Source organism: Achroia grisella, unplaced genomic scaffold, assembly GCF_030625045.1.
Source record: "Achroia grisella isolate CSIRO2021 unplaced genomic scaffold, CSIRO_AGI_Agris_v1 utg841, whole genome shotgun sequence".
Taxonomy (NCBI): Eukaryota; Metazoa; Arthropoda; class Insecta; order Lepidoptera; family Pyralidae; genus Achroia; species Achroia grisella.
In genome coordinates, this window is record NW_026713039.1 from 334698 (window position 1) to 354175 (window position 19478).

The window sequence follows — 19478 nt, forward strand, 5'->3', positions numbered from 1 at the left end:
TCTTAGCGTTGAATGACTCTACCACAATTCTCTCAAAAATACGCCATTTTTTATTAACTTGTTAAAAACAATCTTTGGCATTTATTTTTTGGAACAATTCTAATGTTGTCGGCCGTAACTTGACGAGTTCGTCATTAACCGGAAGAGTTAGTCATTCTATAATTATTTTTCGGAATTATCTATGAGACCAAAAAATTGAGAAGACAATGATAAAGTCGTTATTTTTTTTCAAGCTGAAGCTTTTTCATTATGTTCTATATTGCAGCGTTAAACCATAGAGCACCAGTGTGTTAGTATGATATATGTGCTGCGCATAATATTGTATCCAGATTTTTCGCAGAGCTTGGAAAAATTCATAGTTCTTGCGTACCCTAACATGGGTTGTGTTTTAATTTCAAAATGCTAGATATCCCTATAATATTTACGCTCAAAGTAGAAAATTTCTAGTCGGAAAAACACATAAATTCAGAACCTTTCTTTTTAAAACCAGTCTCAATTCCCAAAGTGGCATAACTAATGAATATACTTTAGCAAGCCATAAACAAGTCAAACAGTTGGGATGACCCAAATCGTGACACCCGGGCATAGCAGCCCAGCTCCTTATATAACAGGCTCCAAGGAGACGGCAGACGGCGCTGAGACGGCGCCGGCCAGACTGGCGCCGAGAGAGAGACGGATGTATGCGTCTCCCGCTTCGGAGACTGTTGGCGCCCAACATGGGACCGCGTATTTTGCCTTCGACAGGGTTACCACCTTTGCTCAGGATTTAATGGCCAAATTTAAGATATTAAAGCACTGCTTAGGACTTTTGGGTCAAATTTAGGGCGGAGAAATATTGGTTTTATTTATTAAAGATATTGAAGCATTGCTTAGGATTTTTGGGTCAAATTTAGGACGGAGAAATATTGGTTTTATTTATTAAAGATATTGAAGCATTGCTTAGGGTTTTTGGGTCAAATTTAGGGCGGAGAAATATTGGTTTTATTTATTAAAGATATCGAAGCATTGCTTAGGGTTTTTGGGTCAAATTTTGGAGCGAAAAAATATTGGTTTTATTTATTAAAGATTTTTAAAGCACTGCTAAGGATTTTTGGGTCAAATTTAGGGCGGAGAAATATTGGTTTTATTTATTAAAGATATTGAAGCATTGCTTAGGGTTTTTAGGTCAAATTTTGGGATGGAAAATATTGGTTTTAATGTTGAGGATATTAAAGACACTACGCTTAGGATTTTGGGTTAAATTTAGGACGAAAAAGTATTGTTTTTATTTGTTGAGGGTATTAAAGATACTTCGTTTTAGGATTTTTGGGCCAAATTTAGTGCAGAAAATATTTTATATATTTATTGATCATATTAAAGAATTTAGGGAGTTCAATGATATTTTATGCATAACTAATTTGTAACTAAAATGAGTATTAAATAACATAAATGATTAATATTAAAAAAAAAAAGAAAACAAACTGGTGGGATTAAAATTATTAAAAAAAGATAAACGTGATTTATTTATTTATTGAAAAGAAACGAGATGATGGATCGATTTTTATATTTCTCTCAATTTAGCAATGCTACCCCTATAATTACTACCCCATCTGGTATATCAGACGTGAAGACATGTTTATTTAATTAATGAAACGGGGAACTCATATCAACAGTAAATCAAATCAAAACAAAAATTATTTATTGATATAGAACATTTTAGAAGCTTATGAACGCTATGTTTTTTTTTGTATTAATATTTTCACTACCGGCCAGTTCAGTATATAGATTCAATTGAGAAGAACTGGCAAGAATCTCAACTGAATCTTTTTTTCTTTTTTTTTACGACAGTTTTACGTGGTCGGCTCTTGAATAGATGCATAATATTGAGTATATATATTGGAGGTTTTTGGATTTGCGTCGAGGGCTATTTATTTATTTATTTAAAACTTTATTGATTTTGTACAATAGGCAGGGTTGGTGCTAATAGCATTCTCTACCAGCCAATCTTAGGGAGTGCAGAGATACTCGAAGGCGGTTTAGTTTTAATAGAATAAATGTAAATATTGGGGAGATAATAAAGAATGTAGAGTTATTTATGTTTTAAAAATCTGATACAGACGTCAGAGTCAGTATAAACTCGAATGTGCTTATATTGTTTATTATAAAGATAATAATAAAAAATGTAGAGTTATTTTAAGTTTTAAAAATCTGATACAGACGTCAGAGTCAGTATAAACTCGAATGTGCTTATATCGTTTATTATAAAGATAATAATAAAAAATGTAGAGTTATTTTAAGTTTTAAAAATCTGATACAGACGTCAGAGTCAGTATAAACTCGAATGTGCTTATATTGTTTATTATAAAGATAATAATAAAAAATGTAGAGTTATTTTAAGTTTTAAAAATCTGATACAGACGTCAGAGTCAGTATAAACTCGAATGTGCTTATATTGTTTATTATAAAGATAATAATAAAGAATGTAGAGTTATTTTAAGTTTTAAAAATCTGATACAGACGTCAGAGTCAGTATAAACTCGAATGTGCTTATATTGTTTATTATAAAGATAATAATAAAAAATGTAGAGTTATTTTAAGTTTTAAAAATCTGATACAGACGTCAGAGTCAGTATAAACTCGAATGTGCTTATATTGTTTATTATAAAGATAATAATAAAGAATGTAGAGTTATTTTAAGTTTTAAAAATCTGATACAGACGTCAGAGTCAGTATAAACTCGAATGTGCTTATATTGTTTATTATAAAGATAATAATAAAGAATGTAGAGTTATTTTAAGTTTTAAAAATCTGATACAGACGTCAGAGTCAGTATAAACTCGAATGTGCTTATATTGTTTATTATAAAGATAATAATAAAAAATGTAGAGTTATTTTAAGTTTTAAAAATCTGATACAGACGTCAGAGTCAGTATAGTCTCAAATATTGGAACTATTTTGTCTATCGGATGCAACCCCTACAGTATATTTTTCTCGGATGCGGCAACCCTGGCGCCCGGGAATTTTTTATTTTCGCTTTGCATTATACTCCGTAAAATTATTTTTATTGCGAATGCAGTAAGTTATTTCAACTAATGTGTTTGCTTCATACAATGTACTTAAATCTTCGCAGATAGGGTTCGGCGATGTAATATAAGGTCTAAAGAAAATGGGGTTTAAAATAATATTGTAGCAGCACACATTATTCTTATTTTTATTTCTCTATCCACCTAAAGGTAATCTGGAAGAGATTGCTTAGCGATAAGACCGCCTTTTGTATCAGTGTATATTTTCCATTTTAATTGTTTTTTTGTTTTTGTTCTGTAATTGGTGCAATAAAGAGTATAAATAAAAAAAAAAAAATTATAAAAACAGATGATAATGAAGAAGAAGAAGAAATTAATAAAAAAGCAGAGCTTGTGTTATGGATACTAGATCATTATGTAGTATAAAATAAAGTCGCTGTCGTTGTCTGACCCTATGTATGCTGAAATCTTTAAAAGAACGCAACGGATTTTGAAGTGGTTGTTTTTAATAGATAGAGTGATTCGAGAGGAAGGTTTATATATATAATACATGTAGACCTGTGCGAAGTCGGGGCGAGTAGCTAGTAACTGATATAAAACAGATGTTTGTACCGTGCGAGGAATCAAACTAGCGACGGTAGGAAGTATAGCAGTGTGCTAAACCGCTAGACCACCGAGGTCGTCAGAAGAGAAGAGGCAGAAATAGTGATTGTTCTTCTGAAATAGAATTTTATCTTTGACGGTCTCCATGATCTAGCTGTTCATCAGGACGCCTAACTTTCTATGGTCGCGGGTTGGATTCCAACGGAAGGATCGAAATTACGACGGCCTGAGCTGAGGTTCAAACCTCTAACGGTGCCCTCACACTAAAGTCATATCCGTCAGGCGGGAGTTGTCCTTCAGCCGCTCCATAAGTCCTTCCTTTGGTTTGGAGTGCCATCTGCACTCGCCCCCTATCGTCCGGTGAAGCTGTAAAGGCCAGCTGCGGACGACAGCATTAGAGAAGTCCGATTTTTTTTTTATTGATATGTTTTTTTTTCTTTACAGATACAACTGCAATGTGATAATAGACACCCGCCTAACGAGTGCCTTAACAGACAGTGCCTAGTTTAGTAGAACGAACGAGAAATAACGACAAACGAACATAATTTATATTTTGGTAAGTATACTAAATTTGTTTCTTTATATACGGTAACTTAGCCAAGTGGTTTTATTATGTACTAGCTATATCCGCGACTTCGTCCGCGTGGAATTTAACTTTATTTTTCTGAAAATAAAAGTAGCTTAAGTTACTCCTTATTACATCAGCTACCTGTCAAAAAAAGTCCCGTCAAAATCGGTCCAGCCATTTCAGAGATAAGCGGGAACAAACAGACAGACAGACAAAAATGGTAGAAAATGTTATTTTGGTGTATGTACTGTATTTATATTCATGCATGTAGTAAAAACTGTTATTTCAATATTACAAACAGATACTACAATTTTATTTATATGTATAGATGATAATGGAATGGTGCACCCGCCTGCGCTATCGGAGGGGCACCAGTGGAGGATGATAAAATGAGCATGAGGTCAGGTCAGTTAGCACATCGTGACAAATTCACCAAGAATTTACCACGGTGGCTTCCAGACGGAACCGCGTGGAGATCAACCTGACATGATACATTGCTAGCAATAAGATCATCAGTCCACATTACCAACAATCTTTACCCACTGGTAAAGTGGTTTGCACCCTGACTTTGACCTCTAAGTTATCAGTTCTTATCTAGGCGATAAAAAAAATTGTGTGACACATTTCATATTTCTGAATCGCTAAAATATTAATAATACCACTGGAAAATACACAACGTCATCTAGACCCAATATACGCATAACTTGTGTTATGAGTACTAGACAACTGATATAAATACATACTCATCATTGCCTTGCCATTATCCCATTATTTGTGGTCGTCGCAGTATGTCATTGTCTTACACTGATCTCTATAGACCGTCATATCTGAACATACTCTTCCCGGGACAAATTGTCTAGCGTAGATCGATTGGTTTAATAATTAAAAACGGAGCACGATTCGAATACGGCACAGTCTGTCCCGCTGGGACATCTTAAACTAAGCCTAAAATACAAGACGTCCCGGGAGTCCCGTCCCGGAGACAGATTCGACCCATTGGCTTTGCGGCGAGATATTGTATCTCTGTTCATTTTCTACCGCACATATCACGGGGAGTGTTCTGAGGAATTGTTCGGATTGATACTAGCTGCTGAGTTTCACCACCGTACCACCCGCCAGAAACTAAAATACCATCCTGATCATCTGGATGAATGGCGGTCCTCCACAGTGCGGTTTTCTAGAAAGTTTTTGCCTCGCACAACCACATTGTGGAATCACGTTCCAGCAATGGTATTTCCGAACCGATACGATATTGAAACCTTCAAGAAAAGAGTTTATTCCTTTTTAAAAGGCCGACAACGTACTTGCAATTCCCCTGGTGTTGCGGGTGCTCATGGCGGCGGTAATCACTTACCACCAGTTGAGCCGGATGCTCGTTTGTCTCCTGTTATAAAAAAATGCAACGCATGAGTGGTATCACGAGTGTCACATGATAACGTGATGTCCATAGTGATGTCCATTTACATAGGCGACGGTTACCACTTACCATCAGGTGGGTTATCAGCTTCTTTACCGTTCTGATTACGTAGAAGGCGGAATTTACCTTGTATGCCATTGCTATTGTTAAAAAAAAATTGTTATCTTTAATCTTCTAAAACTAACGACCCGTCCATGCTTCCAACAGATGCATATCAATACTTTGAATTTCTCGACTTGTTCTATATTATAACACGTATGTATTATATATATAAACCTTCCTCTTGAATCACTCTATCTATTGCAGTAAACCGCATTAAAATCCGTTGCGTAGTTTAAAAGATATCAGCGAAAAGACAGCGCTGTTTTTATTTTATACTATGTAAATATGGATAAAGTCGCTTCCGTTGTCTGTCCGCTTAGATCTTCTAAACTTTGCATTTTAATGCAGTTTTCAGTAATAGATAGAGCGATTCAAGACGAAGCTTTATATGTATAATACATGTACACCCGTGTAAAGTCGGGGCGGGTAGCTAGTGTTCATGAAATTGAACTATTCACTCGTGCTTGCTCTATCGACATCCCGTGGTGCAGCTAGAAAACGCGTTTAAGTGAAAAATGTTTTACTCAGAAAGTATATCGTAAGGGTAGAACTGGCGAGGGATGTCAATTGTTTTTTTATGCATACGCAGTCTTGGAGAAATATATCTTACTAGCTTTTGCCCGCCGCTTCGCTCACGTTAATTTATCCCCTTAGGAGGGGATTATCAAAATCCTTTCTTAGGGGATGCCTACGTCATAGTAGCTTTATGCATGCAAAGTCTCAGCACGATCGGTTTAAAATTGACAAAGTTTCATACAAACTTTCATCCCCTATTTTATCCCCTTGGGGGTAGAATTAATCAAAATCCTTTCTTAGCGGATGCCTACGTCATAACATCTACCTGCATGCCAAATTTCAGCCCGATCCGTCCAGTGGTTTGGGCTGTGCGTTGATAAATCACTATGTCAGTCACCTTTGAGTTATATATATTTAGAAGATAGATTTATTTATTCTTTATTGCATCTTATTAATATTATAAATGCTAAAGTTTGTAAGTATATATGTTTGTTACTCTTTCAAGCAAAATGTATGGTCAATAGTGTTTGTATTTCTAGACTAAAATAAACGTACAATTGGCTATCTAATGCCATATGGTATTCTCTACCAACTAACTGTTAAAAACGGAAAGCGTCAGTAAAGGGCAGTAATCATATGAATAAAAGATTAATTAAAATAAAATGAAACTTAATTTAACATGTAGATTATACATATATACACTCTCACACCCTTGACGACCTCGGTCGGTTTTCTGGCGCTATTTACAGTAGTTGCATGTTTAATTATAATATATATAACGTATATTCAGTGACGATGTGGTCTAGCGGTCAAGCACACCGCTTTACGACCGATAGTTGCGGGTTCGATTTCTCGCACGGCACAAACATTTGTATTCATGAGTATGATTGTTTATATCGGTCTGGGTGTTTTCTATGTATAATATGTATTCACAAAAAAAATATCTATGTTTATGTATCCGTTATCTAGTCCAAATAACACAAACTCTAGCTAGCTTAACTTTGGACTAGATGGCGCTGTGTGAATTGTCCTGAGATTATTATTATTATTATTACACTGAAATGGCTCCACTCAGCTTTATTGTATGTCCTATGTGAACATACAGCTGGTTGTTAATGGCACTAAAACGAGGAAAAAAAATATAAATATTAGTAAAATTCAATTGCAGATAACCGTTAGTGTAGGACAACAGTCACAATGTAAACACTTCAGTCAAAATGTAAAACAAACAAAAGGGTTAACAAACGATTTGTAACTGGTAACTGTTAACTATCAAGTATTAGTATTAAGAGATGATATTGTAGTCCTCAGAAAATCCAACCCAAGCGTCTAGGGTTGCCACATCGCTATACCTAATAGCTGAACAGACCTGTTTGGCCGGATTTAGCTAAAAAGGCCAATTCATGATCTTATTGCTAGCAATGTACCATGTCAGGTTTATTTTCCGACGATTCTCCCTGGAAACTATCGTGATAAATTCTTGGTGAATTTGTTACGATGGGCTAACTGACCTGACCTCATACTCATCTTATCGTCCTCCACTGGTGCCCCGCCAGCGTAAACCGTTAGCGCAGGCGGGTGCACCATTACATTATCGTACAAAAAACACTACATCATTCAACTTCAAAATATCTTTATTAATTCATGTAGGTCTATTAAAAACTCTTATGATATGTCAAATCTACCGTCAGTTCGGAGTGCTTTCGAGATGAAAAGAACTGACAAGACTCTGCTCTTAGTCTTTCCAAATGAGCTTGTACAAAAGATTCATTTTGCTTCCTATGGTCGCGGGTCCATTCCTCGTATAGTGCATGCATTTGTATTCATGAGTATCATTGTTTGTATTGGTTTGTAATAATATAGAAATTACACCGCATGCGTAGAGATACCTTAAATGATTTCCATCATGAAATCTCCGGAATTCTCATATTGTTAGAGGTACACCAAATCTAGCAAGGTTTTCGGGCAATAATCTTTTCACCCTTTAATAGAGTTCACATTAGCGTGGCATTTGTTAAACGATGGTGTTTTGTTAAATGAATCGCTTGCTTGCCACAGGTGTACCGACAATGCAGATTTAAAGGGTATATTTCCACATGATATGAAGGATGGGGTATCCAGGTCTGTTGTTTTTTGTACAAGGGTTAATCGTACAGCCAAATATTAAAAAAAAATCGTATTCACCAAGAAATAAAGTATTGTTTATTAAAAAAAGAAATACAAAAGTTTCTTGCTCATTCTTCTTGTGATGAGTCTGCGTTCCGAATGAGACATAGATATATAGATAAATTCTTTATTCACAATTATAGACACAACATACATGAGATACAGAAAAAACACGAATTAATAAAAGAAATGTAGGTGACTTTATGTGCCGCAAAAGTGAAAAGGTAGCCAACTCAGCATAATGTTACAGATAACTCTGCAGCGCTATTCTGTTGGCTCCTTACTTATGCTATACTTAATACTAAAAAATTATATAAATATTAAACTGAGTGAACGAGAATGAGTGGTAGAATAAAAAATATGACTATTCAAAAGTGCTTGTAATGAGTTTATTTGAATAAAGATTATTTCTATTCTTTGGAAAGTTTCACGAATACAAGTACTACGGCAAACCAAGCAGTCATAACTAATTCTTACCAGAGGTAGACTTAAACCTCGTCTGCGTTTGTGCCTCAGTGTCACCTATTTCGGCCAAGCAGCTTGTTTTGTAAGATGTGCTTCGGTTGTTAGACGCAGATTCATCATCGTCTGCTTCTTCTATATCCCATTTATTTGTGGTCGTCGTATGTTCTTCTCTTCCATTCATCCCTGTTCGCAGTCATCTCGTTATTTACTCCCTTTCTTACCTCTATAACACAGTCCATCCATCTCTTTCGGCCTTCCTCTTCCAAACTGTTGTTAGATGCAGATTAGGCTGTGAAATTACAGGATAAGAGGCGTGACATCTTAGTCCTCATGGATGTCAACGCTTCAGCTTAGGTGTGTTTCGGTTGGGAATGTACCATAGTTGCAGATCGAACTTAAATTATAGTATAAGTGGCATGACATTCATATGGGTCTAATGCAGACTCTTATGATATGTCAAATATACTCTTCTCTCTGATCTGTAATAGTTAATTATTTGGCAATTCTTTTATGGACTCCCGAGATACAGGTTCGCCTAGTGCGGCCTCCAATGTATAATCAGATATAAAAACATCTTAGGCCTCAAGAATGGCAGCGCTAAAGTGTAACTTTGTAAGTGGACTTTAGAAATATTTTTAAATTTTGATTTGAGAGATTGAGAGAGATTTTGAATACTAACTGCGGGTACAGTTAGTATTCAAAATGTAAATAGCATATGCCAGGTTGTTGAAGTCTGGTATTTTACGTCTCTTAAGAGGTGGCATATAATCAGGCAATATCAGTTGAACAATAAGTATATATAGATGTTTGTCCAGTTTGGTTTTATATTTTTTAACTAGCTCTAGGTACTAGCGACTGCGTCCGCGTGGAATTTAACTTAATTTTTCTAAAATAAAAATAGCTAAAGTTATTTATTATATCAGCTCCCTGCCAATAAAAGTCCCGTCAAAATCAGTCCAGACATTTCAGAGATTAGCCGGAACAAACAGACCGATAGACAGACACGAACATTGTAAAAAATGTTATTTTAGTGTACTTGTAATATATTCATATGCATGTAGTAAAAACGGTTATTTCAATATTACGAAATTAAAAAATTCAAAAATCATTTATTCATGTAGGACATTTTAACCGCTTATGAACGTCAAGTTTTTACATTATAATTTTTTTTCCTACCATCCAGTTCGGTATATAGATCCAATTGAGAAGAACTGGCAAGAAACTCAATTGAATTACTTTTTTTAAAGCCAGATTATTTACAATGTATACAATTACAAACAGACACTCCAATTTTATTTATATGTATAGATTACTGTCGACTGTCCATGAAGTATTAAGTGTTTATGACAAATTGTTAACGTTTTATGTTTCCGTCACAAACTAGTCGGCCGTATCGTTCCGAATTATAACTCATACAATTGTTAAGATGCGGAATTTATGTGTAAGGAAAGTTTATTGATCCTCGTATAAGAGGAAGCATTAAATCTTATAGAGACGCGATAAAGAGAATTAACAACCAGAGCCAAAAGAACCGAAGTCTTCGCCATGATACGAATCAATAAACAAAATCACAAGCGCCGGAAATCCGAGCGGAGTACGAGATGCATTTCCATCTTTCACCGTCTTTTCACCCTCCGAATATCATCCCTAAAGTTCATCCCTCGTCTCGTTCGCCTCGAGTGCGAGAGGGATGCACGGTTGGCACGGCGCATGCGCGGGACAACCCCTCATGAACATCGGAGAAGGTTGATGGCGTGAACGCGGGATCCTGGCTTGTTGCCGGGGTCGCTGAGCATTCCTCTGAGGACCGTCCGCGGTGGCGGAGGTCCCGTTCTCTCACCCCCTGGCACTGTTACTGCACCGCAGTACTGCACAATTCATATAACATAAGGTGCACTACAAGGCAGAGTTATAGGTCCCATCCTCTTCAAAAATTTTCAAACTCGAAGTTCACCACGACAAGCATTCCAATCTTTACAATAAGAAACTTTAAACTAATAATTGCCAATTGAAATCAACCGGGGTGTGAGAGAGCGAGAGATTAGTATAAGTATAAAGTGGGAACGAGACGACGCGATGGCGCACCGCTCCCGGTCGAGGTAAGTGCCACTTGATAACCACGTGTTCCTAAAACTTTTAGTTTCAGGTGCTTCATGAAACTCGCTATTATTTCGCCCGGCAGTTTCGTCAAAAGCCATTGTTGCGTTTCAAAGTCCATTTGGGGTTTTCATATTGTTGTTGGTTATTACAAATTGCTCATTTATATTGGGTTGTTTAGTATTGTTTCTTGGTAATTTGGTGTTGTTAAGTCAGCTATTTATAACACTAAATATTTCTTAAACGTTAACTTTAAATTTACGTCTTTTGAAATTAAGTCTTTAGACGGAAATCGTAAATTTTCATACGCGATTTTCGTTTCACGATTACGTATTACGTAAAACTGCATTATTGCGTGTTTTCATTTCAGTACTCGTGAAATTCTAACAATTCTAATTTCTCGTTATAATAAATTCTATAGTAACGAATGGTATAAATTTTACTATAAAGTCTTGTTTATCATATAAAAATTTGTATCCAGCGTTAGCGTTTCGGGCAATGATGAAATTCAGTCGGAATACTAATGAAATTGTTGTTCAATGATTATTAAACAGAAAATGAATCTTTCACTAAAAAATATCGTGGAAAGTTGAAATAAAAATTCAAAAGCTGGTGTTAAAAGATACTATAAAGTTTACGACTGTCTTTGTATACGCAGTAATTATTATGCATTAGCTGATCCCCGCGATTTCGTCCGCCTGGAATTTAACTTTTGTTTTTTAAAATAAAAGTAGCCTTATAACATCAGCTGCCTGCCAATAAAAGTTCCATCAAAATCGGTCCAATCTTTTCAGAGATTAGCCGGAACTAACAGACAGACAGACAGACAAAAATTGTAACAAATGTTATTTTGATTATGTACCGTATTTATATTCATATGCATGTAGTAAAAACAGTTATTTCAATGTTACAAATAGACGCTCCAATTTTATTTATATGTATAGATAAGAATATTCTACTTCGTACATACCTCTTACATTTCTTGCAATCGACCGACATCGGTAGAAATTAAAGTGTATTTGAATTCCTCTTTTTTTTATTTATTTCTTTAAACTTTATTGAAATGTACAACAAGCAGGCATAATGCTAACTAGCATTCCCTACCAATATTAGGGAGTGCAGGGACTCCTTCGCCGGCTTAACGCCAGTAACATTCCCTACCAGCCAACGTTACAGGGATTCCTTCTTTACTTTATTCAGTATCCTCTTCTTCAATCCTCCACATATTACTAGTTTCAGTGTCAATTTCGAGAAGTAGATTTAGTACATTTCTATCTGCATATATACTCTGCTCACTGCCTCCGCCTCTCCTATATCTACCGCTAGTTGCACGCTAAGCTCATTTCTAGCGTGAATTATTGCAGTTAAGTCACAGAGTTCAGAATCATAACTATATAGTCCTCAAGAAAAACAAAACTAAGATTTGTTACTGCCGCAGTAATGTTTTTTGTGATGACCGTCTACTCTGCCTCTCCTAAATCTACCGCTAGTTGCACGCTGAGCTCATTTGTAGCGTGTATTATTGCAATTAAGTCCCTGTAACTTGTCTCTGTTCAGAGTCATATCTAATAGTCCTCGGGAAGAATAAAACCTAAGAGTTGTTACTGCCGTTGTATTGTATTTTGTCTAATGCTGTTCACGAAGATGACCACTGCTATATAAAAAAAAGTCTATTATGACGACCTCTATGGTCGGTTTAGCACACCGCCTTACTTCCAATGGTCGCGGGTTCGATTCCTCGCACAGTAACATTTTTTTGTTAATTATTCTTTATATTGGTCCAGATTTTCTATGTATATAATGTATATACTTACAAAAAATGTATGTAAGGGTTTCTGTCAGTTGTCTAGTGTCCATCACAGAAGCTCTGCTTAACTTGGGATTAGATGAGGCTGTGTCAATTGTTCTGGGGTTATTATTTTTATCAATTCTTACTAATATTATAAAAGTTTGTGATTTAACGGATGTATAGATGAATATATGGTTGTTACTCTTTCACGCAAAATTACTGAATTAAATGCAATGAAACTTTACAGTAATATAGCTTATACATCAGGCTATAAATTGGGTATAAATATATAAATGCGGATGCAACCACGGGCATAGCTAGTTATACATAAACCTCAAAAGCTCCCATTATATCTGTATCATGGAATCAGATGATGGTATTACTATAATTTTATCATTCGCTGTGTCACAATCCTATGATTATACCTCGTTAACGCCCTTCAGGGCACGTGGACCGCCTGCAGCGTGCGCGACTTCACAATCGTGGTCCATGCAATTAAATGCAAACAGATCACCCTAATGTAATATCAGGGGACTATTTATAATAAGTACAGTCGATTCATCCTTACTATAAACTGATATGCTTTAGAAAGACCACTGCAATTATGTTAAACTTTTGTACAAAAAGACTGAGTATTCGTAATCGTTTGCCATCAGATGGGCTGGTTATCATTGTGACATAAAAGACCTTTTTACTGCACCGTCACAGTTACATAACAACAGAGAATTTATTAATAAGAGATGACGTATAAAAGAGGAATGTAAAAATATATAAAAATTTCGTGTCACGTCATTTGTCCATGATGACTCCTAAACTGCTGAACTGATTGCAAATTTGATTTGCACATTGTATGCAATTTGATCCAACTTGAAAGATAGGATAGCTTACATCTCAATTTATAGTCGCAATATTATTTTATTCAAGAACCTTAGCCACAGCAACGCTGGCCGGGTCTACTATTATATTATATAGAAAAAACTAACTGTGAATTCATGATTCAAATGAAAAATCATTAATTCATCTAGGATATTTTAGCCGCTTATGGACGTCGAGTTTTTTCTTTTAATATATTTCCCTGCTTAAGACTAAAACTACACGTATGAACGTAGTGTTTTACATTTAATATATTTAGCCCGATTATAATGCTTAAAACTATACTAGGAATCAGATTCCTTTGAAGATTTAAAGTTTAACTAATGAAAAAATATATAAATAAAGATATTTGTATTATCTTTTTAAAGAAATTGAAAGAAAATACAAAATTATCTGCACTATCTACAGTTGAGTGGTAGAAAATGTGGCATGGTGTTAAGTCCGCCCAATGTAATAATAACAATAATAACTCTTTACAGACAAATAAATAACAATAAAATATAATAAAAATGTTATACAAAAGGCGGTCATATCGCTAACAGCAATTTCTTATTCATTAATGTACGATTTACGCCACTGAAAACCAGCTGTATGTTCACCTAGGACATACATTAAAGCTGAGTGGAACCATATCAGTGCATTTTTGGATGTAAAAAATGATTATTTTATGTTTATTTTTAATTATGGTAAATTAAGTTTAATTATATGTACATTTTATTTGCTCTTTTTTTTTCGTTTGTTGTTTATATTGTATTTTTTACATTGCACTGAATAAAATATTTTTCTTTCTTTCTTTCATTTATATCGTGTGCATTAAAGCTAAATAAATTATCAAATTCTTCTACAGTTGTTAATATCCACTGACTACATATATTGCCTTAACGCCCTGCAGTCTTATTTTATATATTATCATCTGCATCTATAGGGTTCCCAGCATATACACTACTTAAGTTTTTCGATCGCCTACGATCGCGCCTTACACAATAATTGGTAAATCATAAGTCTGTGTTATCGCTGAATCCTTGTAACTATACCAAAAGTCGGTACAAACCTTATCGGTTGTATGCCTTAAATTGTATATAAGAATCACATAATTATACCCTTGCTTCTTTGTTATTCAACTTATTTATTATACTTTTTCAATACATCAGTTATTCTTTTTAAGTCTCTTCTCTAAATTCACCTCACGTTTTATATGTGATTCTCAACTCTTTTATTTCATTCATTGTGATTACTCTTTTCCCCTGCTCGTCATTGGTTGGTTATTATTACTTGTTACCGTTCAGATTACTCTTTTCTAGTTATTATCTAAATTCATCTCATATTTTCATTATTACTACTTGTTACCATAGAGATCGCTCTGTTTAAGTTTATTTTCTAAAATTACCTTATTTGTTCCTATTCACTTAATCTATACCCGTCATTACTGCTTTAGTATACTTGTTAGTAAAGATATTATCCTATTCATGTCTGTTCTAAATTAAAGGCTGTGAGGGATTATGTCTAGGGTATCCTGCTGAAACTGTCATTGATTAGTATTTTCAAGGGTTCGTTAACATTCATTTGGTATCACAACGGGGGTCGGCTCTACTGTACGGACTCCTGTAGCGTTGATCGCTTTCTTGCGTTGATTGATCGAACTTTGTGCATCTCGCTAATTCATCCTATTTAAATGGATCGCTTTTTAACAATACGTTAGTCAATGTTGGTGTCTCTGCTCTGTCTTGTTTTACAATTTTGTTTTCTGTGTTTGCACTTTAGAAGTATTACTAAAAGGTTTCATTTTTGTTCTGAAAGTTTTGTTAGTTAACTTTTTTAACAGATTGCTTTTCATAGTCTCATTTTATTTTAATTGACTTGTCTTAAATTGCCTGTTTCGTTTTCTATTTAATTTTTTTTATTACTCTTATTGTATTAATTTTATTACCACATTTTCTTTTTGTAACACGCATTTTTGTGCCATAAACGAGTATGCGTGTAATCTGATTGTAAACGATGAAATATCATTAGCGTCAGACCCCACTATAAATGTTATGCTCAATTCGTTCGGCCACGAAAAATATTCCAACATTATCATCTAAATCTCGAAAGCACCTAATTCCCCTGTATTATGTTAAAATCACTAACATGTTTCCTCCCTACGACTGTCCATCCCCTAATTCGCTAATAGAAATTGACTATCGGATGTCTACATCGGACACCGTGACGACTTCCGGCGTGCTCCGGATGTACAATATGGCGGACAAGCGTGCGTCCTTTTATTATCATCTTTTGTATTATTATCTTCTAAGATTTGAAGCGTAGAAAATAACCTTACTTTGACTTATTCAAATATATTAATATAATAATGGCAATAACTGTTTTTAGTTACCATATAGTCTGTACATTAAATTTTGTATTGCGTCACAAGGGATAAGAAATATTGCTATTGTTCAAGCAAAATAGTGTTAATTCTTATTTGAATAGACGATTGTAGTCATTTCTATCGTTTTCAAAATATAAATTATCCAACAGAATTTCTATAAAGTCAATTTAATCAAAATATTTCGTATATATATAGATGATATCTTGGTAAATAACCACGCCCAAATATTCTCCTGTAGTATTATTTTCCTTAAGTCCAAGTGAGATAGCAACAGTAAGTTCAATATGTTGAAACGAGACAGCATCGACCTAGGCGCCAGACACCTCGGCGCCGGAGTGTATCGATTCACCCCCACCGAAGTGGTGGGGTGGGCGCATGCGTACATTTTGTTTGCGCATTCCATCAGATTATGGATTTTCTTTATTAGGTTTATTGTAATTATTTATATCTGTCTCATTCTTTACTCATGATTTAGCTTCAGCTTATTTATATATAGGTAATTTGTCTGGAAGATTTGTTTTTATTATTTATAACTGGAATGGAAAACAAATTAATGACTATTTGATAGAAATGCTTTGCTTACTTACATGGACAACACTAGGAACATCAACAAATACATTGTGTACTTAGTGTACCTACGAGCCTGCATTCTTTAAGTCTCTATCTTCAATCGACATACAACTTTCATAATAAGACAGAGGTAATCAAGTAGAAGATTTTTTTTAAAGTCTTACTCGGTAGACATTAACATATTTATTGTTACTATTTAGGGCTGTTTGATACTTTTATAACTTCAATTGAATGTAACAACACTACAATCCGACCGCTCAGAGTTTACATTTCTGAAAGGGATTTAAAATTTTGTCATAAATTGTACTACAGTTCAAAGGTACATCGCCCATTCGATCCCGATCTGTCAGAAACGCAAATTCTGAGCGGCCGGACATAATCAAGTTTTTGATCCATTCTTCTTGATTTTATGTGGTCCTGGTAAGCGATGATGATCGCCTATATACATGAACTGGACCACAGACATTCATTTGTTACTTTATGTGCGTCGCAAAAAATAAATATTAACTTGGAGTCTAAATATCTTTAATTTTGCAATATAGTCCTTGATGTTTGACATAGTCCAAGACGTCATCGTTAACGTAATTATCAAATGTAATTAAATTAACTCATGCGTCAAAAGAGATATATTAACTAAAGTACAATGACATTATCTGTTTCACAGAACATTGGCATTGCATTGCACACATTAAAGAAAGCAATATGATGTTCAGTTTAAATAATTATAATGTTGTCAGCTGTTTTAATAGAAAGTCACTTAACAGAGGTAGTCCTTGATACTTGACATAGTCTAAGATGTGCCCAGTTAACGTAATTATCTACTACTCTTATGGGTCGCTAAAAAGAAATATTAACTTAGAGTCCAAATATCTTTTCTTCTGCCGTATAGTCTTTGATACTTGACATAGTCTAAGATGTGCCCAGTTAACGTAATTAGAACTCTTATGAGTCACTAAAAAGAAATATTAACTTATCTGTCCGTCCGTTATAACTATCGTGAATCCAAATATCTTTAGGAATAGAAATAATCTTTATTCAAATAAACTTAATATAAGCACTTTTGAATAGTCACATTTTTTTTTATTCTACCACTCATTCGGAATGCAGACTAATTACAAGAAGAATGTGCTGGAAACTTGTGTGTTGCTCTTTAGTGTTGCGGTATAGATTTTTTTATACTTGGCATAGTCTAAGACGTCCCCAGTTGACGTAATTATTTAGTACTCTTATGGGTCCCTAAAAAGAAATATTAACTTGAGACTCCAAATAAATTTGAATAGTCACATTTTTTTTTATTCTACCACTCATTCGGAAATCAGACTCATCACAAGAAGAATGAGCGAGAAACTTGTATGTTGCTCTTTAGTTTTGCGGTATAGATTTTTTGTTACTTGACATAGTCTAAGATGTCCCCAGTTGACGTAATTATTTAGTACTCTTATGGGTCCCTAAAAAGAAATATTAACTTGAGACTCCAAATAAATTTGAATAGTCACATTTTTTTTTATTCTACCACTCATTCGGAAATCAGACTCATTACAAGAAGAATGAGCGAGAAACTTGTATGTTGCTCTTTAGTTTTGCGGTATAGATTTTTTTATACTTGACATAGTCTAAGATGTCCCCAGTTGACGTAATTATTTAGTACTCTTATGGGTCCCTAAAAAGAAATATTAACTTGAGACTCCAAATAAATTTGAATAGTCACATTTTTTTTTATTCTACCACTCATTCGGAAATCAGACTCATCACAAGAAGAATGAGCGAGAAACTTGTATGTTGCTCTTTAGTTTTGCGGTATAGATTTTTTTATACTTGACATAGTCTAAGATGTCCCCAGTTGACGTAATTATTTAGTACTCTTATGGGTCCCTAAAAAGAAATATTAACTTGAGACTCCAAATAAATTTGAATAGTCACATTTTTTTTATTCTACCACTCATTGGGAAATCAGACTCATCACAAGAAGAATGAGCGAGAAACTTGTGTGTTGCTCTTTAGTTCTGCAGTATAGATTTTTTGTTACTTGACACAGTCCAAGACCGTCCCCAGTTAACGTAATTATCAACTACTCCATATCCATCGCAAAAAAGATATATTAACTTAGAGTCCAAATATCTTTTGAAATAGAAATAATCTTTATTCAAATAAACTTAATATAATTGCAAGAAGAATGAGCGAGAAACTTGTGTTACTTGACACAGTCCAAGACCGTCCCCAGTTAACGTAATTATCTACTTAGCGACGACAAAAGACTGGCGGTAACCGTACACTATAATAGATTTGTAATGTCAACACGCCGGAGTGGAGGGTGCAGTTTGTATCAACCCTTTCGCCTTTTACAAGTCTATTGTTGTCCTTACGTTTTGTCTTCACAAAGGGGGAGTGTGTCATAGTGTATGGTATGTATGAGGCTATGATTTTGGAACATTCTAATGCTGTGGCCGCAGCTGGCCATTGCAGCTTTGTCGGAGGGAAATTGGACGAGTGCAGGCATTCGATAACTGCGGAAGAACTTATGCAGCGGCTGAAGCCCACTACAGCATTATAATAATAATAATCTCAGGACAATTCACACAGCGCCATCTAGACCCAAGTTAAGTTAGCTAAAGCTTGTGTTAGGGGTACTAGATAACTGATACAAGTACATAGATATTTTTTTTTTCGTAAATACATACTTATTATACATAGAAAACACCCAGACCGATACAAACAATCATACTCATGAATACAAATGTTTGTGCCGTGCGAGGAATCGAACCCGCGACCATCGGACGTAAAGCGGTGTGCTAGACCGCTAGACCACCGAGGTCGTCAATTTATGTATATTATGGATACGACTTTAGTGTAATAACACCGCTAGGTTCCCAAGTCGGTTCAGTAATGGAACTGGGGTTTGATTGTCCGCTGCTAGATGATAAACTACAACAGACAAAAATTGTAAT

General features: G+C 34.9%; 1 long non-coding RNA gene across 1 annotated transcript in view; it reads left to right on the top strand.

Annotated features, from left to right (window-relative positions):
* Nucleotides 1-19478, top strand: part of LOC131852304 (uncharacterized) — a 57530-nt gene that overhangs the window by 25335 nt on the left and 12717 nt on the right. Inside the window, exon 2 of the long non-coding RNA XR_009357919.1 lies at nucleotides 4050-4161. This is a non-coding gene — a long non-coding RNA (uncharacterized LOC131852304). The remainder of the gene's footprint in view (nucleotides 1-4049; nucleotides 4162-19478) is intronic.